The sequence below is a fragment of the Phoca vitulina genome, unplaced genomic scaffold (assembly GCF_004348235.1).
Source record: "Phoca vitulina isolate PV1807 unplaced genomic scaffold, GSC_HSeal_1.0 scaffold35, whole genome shotgun sequence".
Classification (NCBI taxonomy): Eukaryota; Metazoa; Chordata; class Mammalia; order Carnivora; family Phocidae; genus Phoca; species Phoca vitulina.
The window spans coordinates 13,733,741-13,751,504 of record NW_022589738.1 but is presented as its reverse complement, the minus strand read 5'-3'; positions in this window follow the sequence as shown (position 1 = coordinate 13,751,504).

Below are 17,764 nucleotides of genomic sequence, written 5' to 3'. Positions count from 1 at the left end.
GCAGATCATGGGTGCTAGAGTGGATGAGGAAGCTGGTGACATCCACGGGACAGATTATCTTAGGCACCTGTAGTGGATGCTGTGTGGTGGGCATTCATGTGAGACACAAAAATCCACACACTCTGTGCCCTCTCCCATAGGTTAACCCAAATACCTCTCACCCAAACCAATGTGTTTATCCTTACTAACCTGCTGTTTATAATTCTCTCATTCCAGGTTCTCAGTTATAGACAACAGTTTCATTCTAGCTAGTTTACCCAGAAAGCAGTCAACTACAACTCAGCCAGAAATAATGCAGTCAGGACAATGTAGCCAATAAAAATATACAATCATCCCATGGAAAAATTCTGCCTGAGACACCACAACATTGGAATTGGTGTTAAGTGAGCCAACTTACAGTATCTGCCTGACCAATACAGGCACTATTTCTTTTTCAGTCTCTTTAAAGAACATAATTAACTATATAAAATCTCCCTAAAGTTTCTAAATTCAAGTATCATAATTATCAACTACCCATAAAACATCTTAATACCTTCAAAACCATATCCAGTGTCTTTAATGTGATATCCTGGCACTTGACAAGCACTTAATAAATACTTGTTGAATGACTGAATACAAGGCTTTCAAGGAAAAAAAAATTTTTTTTTCCTGAAAACCTGCCTAGAAATTTCTTCACTGAAACATAGATGATAGGTGACCCAGGTAGGACTAATTCCTAGTGAGCTGCCTATAACTCCACACCTAGTCTCTGGGGGAGAGAACGGCACTATTCACAGGGTAAACTTAAATTTACACTACCTTTTAAAGAACTTTTAAACAGAATCATTCCCAAATTTCAGTATTTTTGACATACTTCCAGGTCTTGATGTCTCAGGGTAAGGGAGAAACCCTGGTCTAGGCAGAATCTGTGAGTTCTGGCCTTCAGAGATCTAAGTCTCTGCTACATTGTAGACAATCAAGTTTCCTTGTGGTTGCCTTCATTTGGATTCCTCCCAAAATGGGGCCTGAGACCAAGATTTGAAGACAAGTAGTTGAGAGATGAGCCCAGGAAGCAGTGTGAGAGACTGAGGACGTGACACAAGGAGAGGAGGAAAGCCGATAAAGGGTGTATTGGTGAGCAGGTATCACTTTGGGCATCTGGGGCTCAATCCAGCTGGAGCCCCTGAGACACTGAGTACAGCTTACCTCAGAACTGCCCTGCTGAGGGGCCAGAAAGCCAGAGTATGTATTTATTCTCATCCCCCATTAGCTGAAGACCCAAGGACTGCTCCTAGGGTTGTTAATTTGCAGACATTTTCAGCATGCTTCCTCCTCCAGAAAGCACAGAGATGCAGGAAGCCATTAGCAAGCATACGGAATGTCCACAGGGACCTCCAGGGTGGAAAAAGGGGATAAGTGTAGAGCTTGCTAACATCTGCTATAGTAGTCAAGCTAAAAGGTTAACCAGATGGTGGGAGGTGGGGAAACTAAGAAAAGTACATTGGAAAAGCACCTCTTCGGGCTTGAGCTGTACTCTGGGACACAAGGCCCTGGGATTTTCTTTCTTGTCTGACTTCAACCCTTGTGGCAAAAGGAAGCATCTGTCAAGAGGCAGGGAGTTTCAAGGCTCCTGCCCTCTCAGGGATTAGCTACTCATCCAAGAAGAAACCACCATTTGGGACAGAGGAAGGGGAGGTAAGTAGCCCAAGACAGCTTTTTTTTTTTTTTTTTTTTTTGATGTAGTGTTCCATGATTCATTATTTGCGTATAACACCCAGTGCTCCATGCAGAATGTGCCCTCTTTAATACCCATCACCAGGCTAACCCTTCCTCCCACCCCCCCTCCCCTCTAGAACCCTCAGTTTGTTTTTCAGAGTCCATTGTCTCTCATGGTTCATCCAAGACAGCTTTTACTTTGAACAAAATGTTGAAGACAAACTTGTAGAAAGGATTTTTGACTCCACTTAGGGATTTGGAGTTAGTTAATAAGGGTAAAGCTTGACACTGGTGACAAAATTGCCATATGCAACCTAGATGTTTAATCTTTCAACATCTTACTTTATTTAGAAAAAACCTTGAAGCATAAGAATCAACTGCTAATAGCCATCATGGCTAGGGCATGGGGTGTATACTGTATGTATTTAACACATTTAGTAGATGTATATATAATAGGCCTATTTGATCTATTTTATAATTCATATATAATATAGTATTCTACATTATACATAATGCATATTTTAGGGGATGTATATGTATTTAATACACATCTACTTAAGTAGTTTAGCATAAATGTTATTTATAGTGAATATAAAGTGTATTAGGATAGGCTGGTTATAAGGAGTGAAGTAAAAAACAACCCCCAATCTCAATATCCTAATACAACAAAAGTCTGTTTCTCACAGTCTCCCAGGAATCTAAGTGGTCAGAGCTTCCACATCTTGTATCCACATTGTCTGCAACATGCATCCTTCCCAACACCCCTAGTAGAGGAAGAGAGACAGGAGAATCATACTGGACTTCTCACCACCTCAGCCCAGGGGTGACTCCTCCCCTCACAGCTCATTGGCCAGAACTAGTCACCTGACTGCCTATCTGCAAGGGGGCTGAGAATGTAGGGAGAAAGTGAAATATTTGATGAACATTAATAGTTGACAAAGCCTGCTTTTTTATTACCTAGCTAGATGGTTGGCTGGATGGACAGACATACGAAAATTCAGTGCAGCATTCAGTGCCATTATACCTAATCTGCCAAACTGATTTCCTCAGAGGTGATTAATAATTGGAGACTGAATCTACAAAACGAGAGGGGCAACAGTAATATCACTTAGAGCAGGGCTCCACGCAGAGTGAATATGAAGCTAGCATATAACTAGAATCTACCTAAGTAGGCAAAGCATTGTTTTGCCAGTCGAGTTCCTTAGGAAGCAAGTTCTGAGATTTATTGTGTAGGCTATTTATTAAGAAGTGCCCTTGGAACTAACACCTGTAGAAGCAAGCAGACACAGGCAGGGAGAAGATGAGCTGTAACAGGCTGCCGACGGCCTCAGTGAACCCAAGGAAAGCTCCACAGCTAAAACAGTCCTTCAGAAATGTCTCCCTATGAACTGAGATGGCTAGGTCTTCATATCTCTGCATCTATTAGTCATTGGATGTGGGCTGCCCTGGGAAGGGTGTGACCTTAGCAGATATATTTAAAATGCAGACACATATACACACTCTCCTGGCAGCTGGGGCAACACGTCCTTCACTGAAGAGGGATCTCAACAGCACATCAAAGTGACCTGCACACATTACACAATCTATCTGGTTATTACTTCTCTCTCAATAAGCCTAAGCATTATGTGACTTCTAGACTGTTTACTATTACTTGAATTGCTTTTCTTAAGCTGATAATTAAGAGTGTCCTACAACCCAATGTTTAAGGGCTAACACCATTTTTTTAATATGTTAAAAAGATGAAGTTTAAAATATTTTGCCAAATAAAAATCCATGCATAACACCTCTTGCAGTCGCGTGTTCTAAGAGAGCCTAACCAGAGACTGGGCGTTGAGAGGCCCCCATCCCGGCACTGATTTCCATCAGCTGATTTACTGAGTCAACGCAGAGCCATGGGAAAAGACTGTGAATGATGTCAGTGATTAGGTTCAGACACAGACCCAGACATCTGAGGGAGAAGTGCCAGAAATAAACATGAAGAAGTGACTGTGTGTTCCCTTTGAAGGTTTCTACCCTAAAGGAAGAAAAAGGTTGGCATACCTAGAGAGGGTAGTTGCTAGAGGTATAGTGTGACGGCTGTCACTGTGGGGCCTCCACACCCAGGAACACTGGCTGCTTTATTGTGGGGGAAAAGGCTGTTCAGATATAAAGCCAAAAGTGCTGGCCACCTCAGGGGCCGAGGGATCTCGGGTATCGGCTTCCTCGAAAAGCCCCGTACAGAGATCACTGTACGTTCCTTTCAGTAATGCCATATCTTTGCAAAGCTGTAGTTTCGGTTCTGTGAACTGAGAAAATTTGGAAAGTTCAAGCAGTCCTTGGCCCCCAGCTGGTGTTGCTAATTCATGCAAGGAAGCAGACAAATGGTGGAGGTCGGAGGAGAGTATGTGAGGTCCACAACTGACCTTTTTCAGGGAATTTCTGGGACAGTCTTTCTAGGATCCAGTGAGACAGAGGGGGTAACTATGTGAGGTGGCTTGATAATTATAGCTTGATTATGGCAGTTATTTCACAATGTCTACATATATCAAAACATCAAGACACATCAGTGTACAAAACCCACAAAACGACCTGAAGACTGGCAGAACAGACTCTCCACAATTAAATGTAGACAAGAAGCCATACTGAGGAGGGTGGCAAGAGTGAAGACATGTTGGGGAGCTAAAAAGACCCATGGAACTATCCACTGCAGGGAGGGAGGCCACAGTTGCAGGAGGGACAAGAAACAGACTCACACACCAGGGAGCCTTCACGGGCAAGATGAATCCCCACAACACTCGGCTTTGAAAACTAGAGGGGCCGAATTTCACAAGTTCTTACAATCAGCAGGGCTTAAAATCTGGAACTTTAAAAATCAGCTGGCTTGTCGAAGAAACAGGAGGGTGAGAGAAAACTGAGTTGCTACCTTTAAAGAGACAGTACTACAAACGGCCCCATGGAGATACAGCATAGAAGCAGCAGTTTGAAAAATGCCGGGGGTGTACATGGGGAGAGATTGGTTTACTCAGCTCAAAGTGAGTGCTGGAGGGGCAGGGATTGTTGGGAGACTTCTCCAGGAACAAAGGAGCTGGTAGATGGCATTTCTGTCCCCTGCCCCCAAGCCTAGATACGAAGACACCTACTGAAACCAACGCTACATAACTTGCCACCTAACTCGATAACACCGCTGTCCCACCTGCTGTGTTCTCCTGTGGACAGGTCCCCACCAGCCAGGCCTCAGCTCCAGGTCCCCTCCCATAGCAGACCTATGCAAACCTTGCTAACACCATGCATTCTGCCCCTGCTTGCTCCTGTGAATCTGCCCCCTCCAATCCAGCCTGCCTGGGTCCCCAGCAGCTGCAGGTTCCCTTCCACCCATGTGGACCTTACTGGCACTGTGCACCCCACCCCTGCATTCTCCTGCAGTTCAGGGCTACCGTATCTCTGGCAAATGCCTGGTCTGACTCAACTTAAGCCCAAGGGGGCCCCAGACTGGCCCACTAACAGCACAGGGACCAAACCCTGCCCAGAACAGGCAGAGAGAGACATTGCAGATGACTAGACTGAAGGCAAAAGCAGCTCAGCCACAAAAGCAGGGCATATGCAACACACATAAGAAACACCCCCAGAGTGGCAGGTTCTGGTGAACAGGGGACATTGCACTGCAGGGTACTACAGGACCCCTTCTTCATAAGGCCAGGAGGTGTAGCTGACTTTCCTAACACAAAGAAACAGACACAGAGAGTTAGACAAAGCAAGGAGACAGAAGAATATGTCTCAAATGAAAGAATAGGACAAAATCACAGCAAGAGAGCCAACCAAAATGGAGATAAGTAATATGCCTGACAGAATATTTAAAGTATTGGTCATAAAGATACTCACTGGACTTGAGAAAAGACTGCAGGACCTCAGTGAGACCCTCAACAAAGAGACAGAAAACATAAAAAAGAACCTATCAGAGAGGGAAAAAATAGTAGACTAGAGGAAGCAGAAGAATGGATCAGCGAACTGAAGGAAAGAATACTGGATAGCAATCAAGTTGAACAAGAGAAAGAAAAAAGATACAAAATGAAAATAGATTTAGGGAACTCAGTGACACCATCAAGTGTAATAATATTCACATTATAGGGATCCCAGAAGGAGAAGAGAGAGAAAAGGGGGCAGAAAATTTATTGGAAGAAATAATAGCTGAAAACTTTCCAAAGTTGGCGAAGGAAACAGAAATCAGGCCAAGGAGGCACAGAGAGCCCCCAACAAAATCAACCCAAAGAGGTGCACACCAAGACACATAGTAATTAAGATGGCACAAAGTAGTGATAAAGAAAGAATTTTAAAAGCATCAAGAGAAAACAGCTACATACAAGGAAAACTCCATAAGGCTATCAGCAGATTTTTCAGCAGAAACTCTGCAAGCCAAAAGAGAGTGGCATGATATATTCAAAGTGCTGAAAGAAAAAAACCTGCAGCCAAGAATACTCTATTCAGCAAGGTTATCATTCAGAATAGAAGGAGAGATAAAGAGTTTCCTAGACAAACAAAAGTTAAAGGAATTCATGACCAATAAACCAGCCCTACAAGAAATGTTAAAGAGGGGGGCGCCTGGGTGGCTCAGTCATTAAGCGTCTGCCTTTGGCTCAGGTCATGATCCCAGGGTCCTGGGATCGAGCCCTGCATCAGGCTCCCTGCTCCGTGGAAGCCTGCATCTCCCTCTCCCACTCCCCTGCTTGTGTTCCTGCTCTCCCTCTCTCTGTCTGTCAAATAAATAAATAAAATCTTTATTAAAATAAAAAAAGAAATGTTAAAGAGGACTCTGAGTGGAAAGGAAAGACTGTAAGTGGGAGTAAGAAAAGTAGGAAACACAAAAGCAGTAAAATTAAGTATATCTATAAAAACCAGTCAAGGGATTCACAAAAAAAAAAAAAAAAAAAGACATGAAGTATGACATCATGTATCTAAAATGTGGGGGGAAGTGGAGTAAAGAATGGGATCAAAGTTAAGCAACCATCAACTTAATACAGACTGCTATATGTATAAGATGCTATATACAAACCTAATGGTAACCATAAATCAAAAACCAGTAATAGACATGCACAAAATAAAGAGAAACGAATCCAAATATATCACTAAAGAAAATCAGAAAACCATGAGAGAAGCAAACTACAGAAGAAAGGAACAGAGAAGAACTATAAAAACAACCATAAAACAAGTAACAGAATGGCAATGTGTACATACCTATCAATAATTACTTTGAATGTAAATGGACTAAAGCTCGAATCAAAAGATATAGGGTGACAGAATAGATAAAAAAGCAAGACCCATCTATATGCTGCCTATAAGAGACTCATTTCACACCTAAAGACACATGCAGATTGAAAGTGAAGGGATGGAAAAGCATTTATCATGGAAATGGAAGCGAAAAGAAAGCTGGGGTAACAAAACTTGTATCAGAGAAAATAGACTTTAAAACAAAGACTGTTTTACAGAAAGCAACAAAGAAGGACACTATATTATCATAAAGGGAACAATCCAACAAGAAGATACAACAATTGTAAATATTTATGCATCCAACATGGAAGCACCCAAATACATAAAGCAGCTAAAAACAAGCATAAAGGAAGTAATCCATAGTAATACAATAATGGTAAGGGACCTTAGCACCCCACTAGAATTAATGGATAGATCATCCAAACAGAAAATCAACAAGGAAAGAGCGGCTTTGAATAACACATCGGACCAGTACAGTCTAACAGATATAGTCAGAATATTCCATCCAAAAACAGAATACACATTCTTTTCAAGTGCACATGGAACATTCTCCAGATTAGATCACATATTAGGCCACAAAACACGTCTCAACAAATTCAAAAAGATCAAAATCATACCATGCATCTCCTCTGACCACAATGTTATGAAACTAAAAATCAACCACAAGAAAAAAATCTGGAAAGAACACAAATACATGGAGGTTAAATAACATGCTACTAAACGATGAATGGGTCCACCAAGAAATCAAAGAGGAAATTAAAAAATACATGGAGACCAATGAAAATGAAAACACAATGGTCCAAAATCCTTGGGATGTAGCAAAAGCTGTTGTAAGATGGAAGTTTATAGCAATACCGGCCTACCTCAAGAAGCAAGAAAAATCTCAAATAAACAACCTAAAGGAGCTAGAAAAAGAACAAACAAAACCCCAAACCAGTAGAGGGAAGGAAATAATAAACATTAGATCAGAAATAAATGAAATAGAAACTAAAAAAACAATAGAACAGATCAATGAAACCAGAAGGTGGTTCTTTGAGAAGATCAATAAAATTGATAAACCTTTAGCCAGACTCATCAAAAGAGAGAGAGAGAGAGAAAGAGTACTGAAATAAAAAAAATTGGAAATGAAAGAGGAGAAATAACAACCGACAGCACAGAAATACAAAGGATTGTAAGAGAATATTATGAAAAATTATATGCCAACAAATTGGACAACCTAGAAGTGGATAAATTCCTAGAAACATATAACTTCCCAAAACCAAATCAGTAAGAAATAGAAAATTTGAACAGATCAATTACCAGCAATGAAATTGAATCAGTAATCAAAAAACTCCCAACAAACAAAAGTCCAGGACCAGATGGCTTCATAGGGGAACTCTACCAAACATTTAAAGAGTTAGTACCCATTCTTCTCAAACTTTTCCAAAAAATTTAAGAGGAAGGAAAGCTTCCAAATTCATACTCTGAGGCCAGCAATACCCTGATACCAAAATCAGATAAAGACACCACAAAAAAAAGAGAACTATAGGCCAGTATCTCTAATGAACGTAAGTGCAAAAATCCTCAAGAAAATATAAGCAAACAGAATCCAACAGTACATCAGAAAAATCATTCACCACAATCAAGTGGGATTTATTCCTGGGATGCAAGAGTAGTTCAATATTCATAAATCAATCAACGTGATAAATCACATCTACAAAGAAAGGATAAAGACCATATTATCGGGTACCTGGGTGGCTCAGTCGGTTAAGCGTCTGCCTTCAGCTCAGGTCATGATCCCAGAGTCCTAGGATAGAGTCCCACATTGGGCTCTCTGCTCAGCGGGGAGTCTGCTTCTCCCTCTCCCTGTGCCCCTCCCCTCTGATCATGCTCTCTCTCTCACACATGCTCTCTCTCTCAAAATAAATATTTTTTAAAAAGACCATATTATCATTTCAGTAGATGCAGAAAAAGCATTTGACAAAGTACAACATCCATTCATGATAAAAACCCTCAACAAAGTAGGGTTTAGAAGGAACATACCTCAACATGATAAAGGGCATATATGAAAAACCCATAGCTAACATCATACTCAATGGTGAAACACTGAGAGCTTTCCCCCTAAGATCAGGAAAAAGACAAGGATATTCACTCTCCCTCCTCTTATTCAACATACTACTGGAAGCCCTAGCCACAGCAATCAGATGAGAAAAAGAAATATAAGGCATCCAGATTGGTAAGGAAGAAGTAAAACTTTCACTATTTGCAGATGACATGATACTATATATGTCGAAAACCCTAAAGATTCTACCAAAAAACAATTGGAACTAATAAATGAATTCAGTAAGGTTGCAGGATACAAAATCAATGTATAGAAATCTGTTGTATTTCTATACATTAATAATGAAGCAGCAGAAAGAGAATTTAAGAAAACAATCCCATTTGCAATTTCACCAAAAACAATAAATACCTAGGATTAAACTTAACCAAGGAAGTGAAAGACCTATACTCTGAAAACTATAAAATATTGATGAAAGAAATTGAAGATGACACAAACAAATGGAAAGATATTCCATTCTCATGGATTGGAAGAATATTATAAAAATGTCCAAAGCAATCTAGAGATTAAATGTAATCCCTATCAAAATATCAACAGCATTTTTCACAGAACTAGAAGGAATAATCCTAAAATTTGTATGGAACCACAAAAGACCCAGAATAGCCAAAGCAATGTTGAAAAAGAACAAAACTAGAGGTATTACAATCCCAGATTTCAAAATATACTAAAAATCTGTAGTAATCAAAACAGTATGGTACTGGCACAAAAATAGACACAGAGCAATAGAACACAATAGAGAGCCGAGAAATAAACCCATGATTATATGGTCAATTAATCTTTGACAAAGGAGGTAAGAATATGCAATGGGAAAAAGTCCCTTCAACAAATGGTGCTGGGAAAACTGGACAGCTACATGTAAAAGAATGAAACTAGAGCACTTTCTTATATCACACACAAAAATAAACTTAAAATGGATTAAGGACCTAAATGTGAGACCTAAAACCATAAAAATCCTAGAAGAGAGCACAGATAGTAATTTCTCTGACAAATACATAGAGGTTAAATAACATGCTACTAAACAATGAATGGGCCATTGCAACATTTCTTTAGGTATGTCTCCTGAGGCAAGGGAAATGAAAACAAAAATAAACTATTGGGACTATATCAAAATAAAAAGTTTCTGCACAGCAAAGGAAACAATCAACAAAACAAAAAGACAACCTGCTGAATTGGAGAAGATATTTGCAAATGATATATCCGATAAAGGGTTAGTATCCAAAATATATGAAGAACTTACATAACTCAACACCAGAATAACAAATAATCCAATTTAAAAATGGGTAGAAGATATGAAGAGACATTTCTCCAAAGAAGACACAGCTATGACCAACAGACACATGAAAAGATGCTCAACATCACTAATCATTAGGGAAATGCAAATCAAAACCACAATGAGATAACACCTCATACCTGTCAGTTGGCTAAAATCCCAAACACCAGAAATGACAAGTGTTTTGGTGAGGATGTGGAGAAAAAGGAACCCTCATGTACTGTTTATGGGAACGCAAACTAGGGCAACCACTGTGGAAAACAGTATGGGGGTTCCTCAAAAAATTAAAAATAGAACTACCCTATGATCCAGTAATTCCACTCCTGGGTATTTTCCCAAAGAATATGAAAACACCAATTCAAAATGATATATGCACCCCTATGTGTACAGCAGCATTATTTACAATAGCCAAATTAGGGAAGCAATCCAAGTGTTTATTGATAGATGAATGGATAAAGAAGAAGTGGTGTGTGTGTGTGTGTGTGTGTGTGTGTGTGTGTGTGTGTAATGGAATATTACTTAGCCATAAAAAAGAATGAAATCTTGCCATTTGCAACAACATGGATGGATCTAGAGAGTATAATGGTAAGTGAAATAAGTCAGTCAGAGAAAGACAAATACCATACAATTTCACTCAGAAGTGAAATGTAAAAAACAAAATGAAGAAAAAGAAGAGAAAAACCAAAAAACAGACTCTTAACTATACAGAACAAACTGATAGTTACCAGAGGGGAGGTGGGTGGGGGGATGGGTAAAACAGGTGATGGGGATTAAGAGTACACTTATCATGATGAGCACCAAGTAATGTATAGAATTGTTGAATCACTATATTGTACACCTGAAACTAATATAACACTCCATGTTAACTATACTGGAATTAAAAAAAAAAATCAAGTCATACACCTTAAATATACACAATTTTTATTCGTCAATTTTATCTCAATAAAGATGGAAAAACGTTTTCCTGTATAATATGAATAGAACCCCTCCTTTGGAACTTCACAAATTATTTTATTAAAAAATCAAATTGTTTTTGAAATTGTTTCTGGAATGTTCAACTGACATTTCTTTGAAAAGAGCACTATATTAAGACTGGGCCATGGTACAGCTCAGCTTTATGTATGTTATATATACAACCATTATTTATTTAAAAATAATTGATAAAAGCCCCTCCTTTGCTCAGTTCTAGGGGAAGTGGGAAGTACCATATAGTTGTTAATAGTCTGTATACACAGATACCGTAAGAATTAAGGAATCCTTTTATAGCTTTATGTCAGGACTCATCCAGATGATAGATTTAACTACCAGAAATCCAGTGATTTCCTCTAATAAAGTACTCTGTGGTTCCTTCCTCTTTCTTAATTCATCTTTTTCCTCTTCTTCTCAAATAAAATCTAAAAATAGTTTTAAGTGCAAATGAAGTTGAGATCCTAGGCAGAAAATTATATTATAAATATAAACTTGGGGTTTAAAATTTATGTTAAACGATGCCAATCACATTCTAGATTAGATGTGGAAAGTATATATTAGTGTGCTGATGAAAGCATATTCAATATGCCTTTTTGGTATTTCTGTGAGTGTCAATTGTGACATTACCAGATGTCATGCACTTAGATCATCTTATACAAATGAAAACCATTACTGGAATTATTACCTACCTGCTAAAATTCTTATATTTTTCACATTCTTGTCTAATTCATCTTTACACAGTTGTCTGAAATGACTGTTTTCAATGGTATTTCTTTTCTGTTTAAAATATCTGTGGATAACACCTCAATCGCAATGAGCACATCTAGTGCCTGGATTATACCCCACTAAAAAGAACCAGAGCTCCTTGAAAAAGTGGATGATTTTAGTCTGGAGTAGAGAAAGTATAAGGTGGTCTTGAAATATCTTGTGCCAGAAAATACAGAAGTGCTCAAAAACTGATGGGGTCATGTAAAAGGAAGGCAGAAGCCAGCTTGAAAGGGCTCCCACTTGATAAATATGGAACAATTTGAGTATCAAAATGAATAAGGAACTGGAATTGATTATAACACCTTGAACAACAAAAAAAATTCAAACTGACACTATTCAGTAAAAAAAAATTAAGGGCACGGTGCCTGGGTGGCTCAGTCAGTTAAGTGTCTGCCTTTGGCTCAGGTCATGATCTCGGGGTCCTGGGATTGACCTGGGTCAGGCTCCCTGCTCAGTGGGGAGTCTGCTTCTCCCTCTCCTTCTGCCCCTCCCCCTGCTCATGCCCTCTCTCTTTCTCTGTCACACTCTCTCTCAAATAAATAAATATATAAATAAATAAATAAATAAATAAAATCTTTTTAAAAAATTAAGGGTGAGGAAGAAATGATGGAAAAGGTGTTTACAGAATAATGTCAACTCATAAATGTGGGATTGTTACAATTAGAAAACCAATATTTTGCAATCACCATTGTAATACCTGATTCAGGCAACAATCATCAAGAGATGTAAAATCAGTGAGTGAAAGGTTGGTAGGGAAGAATATATCATCCAGTCTCAAAGACCCCTAGTTACAACTACAAAGAGAAAAGGAAAAAAAGAGAATAAATGAGAAAAAAAGGTACCTTTATAAATGTAGAAGTCTGGTGGAAATCACTTGAATCAAATGTTCAAACTTAATGTCACCAAAATGGAAAAAATTGACATCGTGTTTTCTACGATGTGACACACTGAGGACACAAATCACCCATGAAGTATTCCTGTAAAAAAAAAAAGGATTCTGATCATAAGGTAGTAATTGTGCAAACTAAATTCAGGAACATTATGCAAAATAGTTGACCTGGACACTTCAAAAAATGTCAATGTAATAAAAGATAGAAAAGTGCAGAAATTATCTTTAAAGAAAGTAAAGGGACATGACAACTAAATGCAATGTGCAAACTTTTTTTGGATCTTGGATTTTTTTTAAAAAAAAGTATAAAAGACAATGTGGTTATTAGTCCAACTGAAGAAATATTAGTATGGAATGCATATTAGATAACAGTAACATATCAACGTTAAATTTCCTGAGTGTGGTAATTTTCTTGAGTGTGACAAATGTATTATAGTTATTTTTCGTAAGAAAAATATGCTTTAAGTATGTATGGGGAAAATGTCAAGAAGTTTGAAACTTACATTTAAATCTCTTGGATCTTTCACAAAAAAGTGTGTGTGTACACACACGTGGGCATAAGCGCTTACACAGAAACACATTTATTTATTTATTTATTTATTTTTTTTAAAGATTTTATTTATTTATTTGACAGAGAGAGACACTGTGAGAGCAGGATCACAAGCAGGGGGAGAGGGAGAGGGAGAAACAGGCTTCCCGCAGAGCAGGGAGCCCGATGCGGGGCTCGATCCCAGGACCCTGGGATCATGACCTGAGCCGAAGGCAGACGCTTAACGACTGAGCCACCCAGGCGCCCCCAGAAACACATTTAAATAGAATACAAATTTGCAAAATGTTAATAACTAGTGAATCTAGGTAAAGGGTATGTGGGTGTCCATTATACTAGTTTTATAACTTTTCTGTAGCATTAACAGTTTTCAAAATAAAAAAAGTTAGGAAATGAAAATAACATGGAAAAAAAATTAAATTAAAAAAATACGTTGAGCCAAAGATAAAATGCAAGAGACAAAGTTGGGATGAGCAAAGTTAGAAGTAGAGTAAGGATAAAAAGTTTAAATCTATGACCTCTCATGGCTCTATTCTTATGAGTCCACCCTGCTGCCTCAGAATATTCTATCATATGCTACATATTTTTCACATTAGGAACCAAGCACCTATGGAATAATGTTAGAATCATAAGCTCTTGACCTTGTGTCAGAAGAAAAAGGTGTATGAGAAATTCAAACATTCTATAGCTTCAATGCTTCATGTCATCTTTCCTACAGACAGGGTTGCCAGGCCCTTCTTGTATGGAGGACTGACTAAATTTTATTCTCCTTGGCTGTAGGTTTATCATAGTGATAAGACCATTAGTTCCCAGAGGCTGGAAGAAGAGCTAGATGCTAGAAATTCCAGTCACTTGTATTTTTTTAAGACTTTATTTATTTATTTGGGAGTGAGCATGAGCGGGGAGAGAGCAGAGGGAGAGGGAGGAGACTCCCTGCTGAGCAGGGAGCCTGACGTGGGGCTCCATCCCAAGACCCTGGGATCATGACCTGAGCAGAAGGAAGACCCTTAACTGACTGAGCCACCCAGGCGCCCGCCAGCAATTCCAGTCACTTTGAAATGCATTTTTAAAAGTAAGAGAAAAATGTTTATCTAGTTTGTAAGGCTTCTGCCCTATAATATTTATGTGAACCTTTTCTGGGCATATTCTGTATCTGACTCCTCTCTCTTCCCTCATGGTTTTCCTGTCCTAGTGACCTCACTGACAGCTACTGTTGATTCTTTATGTGTGTTGCCTATGAACATACGTGCGTATTCACTCCTTCCTCATTCTTTTACTCATTATTTATTCATCCATCACAATTACTTATTTATGTAGGTCACTTTATCTTATATATATTTTTAATTTATTTTTAGCTCACTTTATTTTAAATGATAGTTTTACAAATGTTTAAGCAGATGAGCATTTATACTCTAAAGGGCAGGAGAGATGAACAAGAGACACAAAATGTACCACAGACAGCTGGATTGGAAAAGAAAGATTAACACAGGCCTGGACTCTCTTCTTGTATCTCCATCATCATCTACCTTTTTTTTTCATTTTAGGAACTGTCCTGATTTCCTGTTTTCAATGGCCCTTTACTATTTTAAATATCCTTGTGATTGTTTTGGACTCTACTACCTAGAAAATGAAGCAAGGTTTGTTTGCTGTTTCCAAGCAGGAACCACAATGGCTATAAAACATGGTTAGCCTGACCAAATTGGAGACAGGGGTCTAAGAATAATAGATCCCGACTAAGCCAGGCCTCTGACTGGCCAACCAGTTTTTACTGAGCATCTACTATTTATCAGGCACTATTTTTGGAAGTGGAGGCAAAGACTGACTGAGACACAATCCTAACTTAGTGGTTCAAAGTATTCCATGTCAGGTTCACTCTAGTCTCATCTGAAGGATACTGGGCAGAAGATGGTGCCCACCACATGGATATGAGTGCATCATTTCTGAATTTTATTCAGATGCTAATAACAAACATTCAATAAAGGGTGGTTTAAATAGATTGGGAGGTTATTTGTCTTTTTTGCAGCCAGAGGTAAGTAATTGAGTGGTGGCTTGACAAGTCCATGAACTCATCCAAGTCCCAAGATTCTTCTATCTTGCTGCTTTGCCCTTTTTAGCACACAACTTCTACCCTAAAGTTTGCCTCATGGTTGCAAGGTAGCCACTGCAAGTCTGGCCATTGTGTCTGCATTCCAGGCTGTGGTAAAGAGGAAGACAGAAAAGGGGCTGAAGGCTACTTTCCAGGTGAGTCAAGCCCCTTTAAAAGAGCTTTCTCAAAATCTCACCCAAAACTTTTGCCTCTACCTCATTAGCCAAAACTTAGTCATTTGGCCACCCATATCTATAAAGAAAGATCTCAACAACAAAAAATCAAGAGTACTGTCAGTTACTCATTTGTAAGTACAAGTGTAGATACTTATTATATTGGCTTGTCTTTTCAATTGGGCCCTGGTACTTTCTAAGTTAATTTTTCTTGTTTCTTTTCATCACCCAATTATCTAAAACAACCATCCTTCACTTAAAATACATAGTTGTTAAAATTCTGACTAAGGAAGAGGGATAGTCAAATGATGCCCTGAATAAAAGAGTTGAATTAATGGTAGGGCAAAGGAAGGGGACTCTCACGTAAGAGGCCCCTAATTCTGTCGCTGCTCACTTCTGCTGCCACCACTCAATTACATAGTAATATATGTATAAAGATACCTTCTCTTTATGCTGTTAGGAACACAACCTTTTGTAGGCTTAACCTTTAGCACTTGCTTGAAGTACTGAATAATGATAATAGGAGTTGGAAAGCCTTAAAAGCAGGGCTGAGGCTTCCCTGAGACAAATAAGAAATTCCACCTGTGGACAACAGCTTGACCTGTGCCCATGGAGTTCCACCCTGTTTGTGATCTTACCTTCCTAACTGAATGCCCTAGGGCACAAAGATATTACAGCATATTTATCATCAGAAACAATGCAAGGAAGACAACAATGGAACATCTTTAAAGTAGTAAAAGAGGGGCCTGAGTGGCTCAGTCATTAAGCATCTGCCTTCGGCTCAGGTCATGATCCCAGGGTCCTGGGATCGAGCCCCGCATTGGGCTCCTGCTCAGCAGGAAGCCTGCTTCTCCCTCTCCCACTCCCCCTGCTTGTGTTCCCTCTTTGGCTGTGTTTCTCTCTGTCAAATAAATAAATAAAAATCTGTAAAAAAAATAAATAAAAATAAGTACTGAAAGAAAAAGTCAATGTAAGATTCTATACATAGAAAAAAAAGGATTTCAAAAACAAAGATAAAACAAGACTTTTTCAGACTTAACAAAAGGCGAAAGAATTCATCGCCAGCAGACCATCATTATAAGAAATGTTAAAGGGAATTCTTTAGGCCAAAGGAAAATCCTACTAAAAGGAAATATGGATCTATGCAAAGGAAGGAAGAGCACTGGAAATAGTAACTACATGGGTAAATGTCTAATATTTTTCTTATTCTTTAAATATATTGAAAAGACATTTGACTATATAAACAGAAATAATTAACAATGTAGTACAGGGTTTATAATATATGTAAAAGCAAAATGCAGGACAACAATAACACAAAGTCCAGGAGGGGAGAAATGTAAATATACTATTGTAGGGGTCTTAAACTATGCATGAAGTGGTATAACAGTACTAGAAAGTTGACTGTGTCAAATTAAAAATGTATACCTAAACCCAAAAGCAACCACCAAAACAACACAACAAAGAGTTATAACTAATACGGGGAAAAGGAGATAAAATTAAATAATAAAAAACACTCAATTTGTTCCCATTTTGGTCAGTGGTAGCTCTTTCAGGTTGGTTGTCACTTTGACATGCCCTCATCTTTTTGGGGTTTTTTGAGCACTTTCTTATTTTCTGATACTACAAGATGCTCTCCTCCTTGGTCCTAAAATCAGCTGTTCCTCTAACAATCCCTGGTTCCTTTTATTGGAGACTGTATTTAGAAACCAAAATCTGGGTCCTGACTGTGCTTGCTGCTATTGGGTGTCATTGCTTCTCGGCCCTCTCAATGGATAGAGCTAAGTAATATATATATGGATACTAACCCACATGTACACACATATCTATAATTCTTTTTTTCTATCTATCTATATTAAGCTAAATGTAAGTTCATACTTCATGTCTCTGACTCTAATCCGGTATCACAGGGTTTATCCTTGCTTTCTTTTCTTGTTTACCTGTAACTTTCCTCTCACAGTGAGCACCTTGAACATACCATCCACCATCCATTTACTTGTTTAACACCACTGTAATGTAAAGTGATGGAAA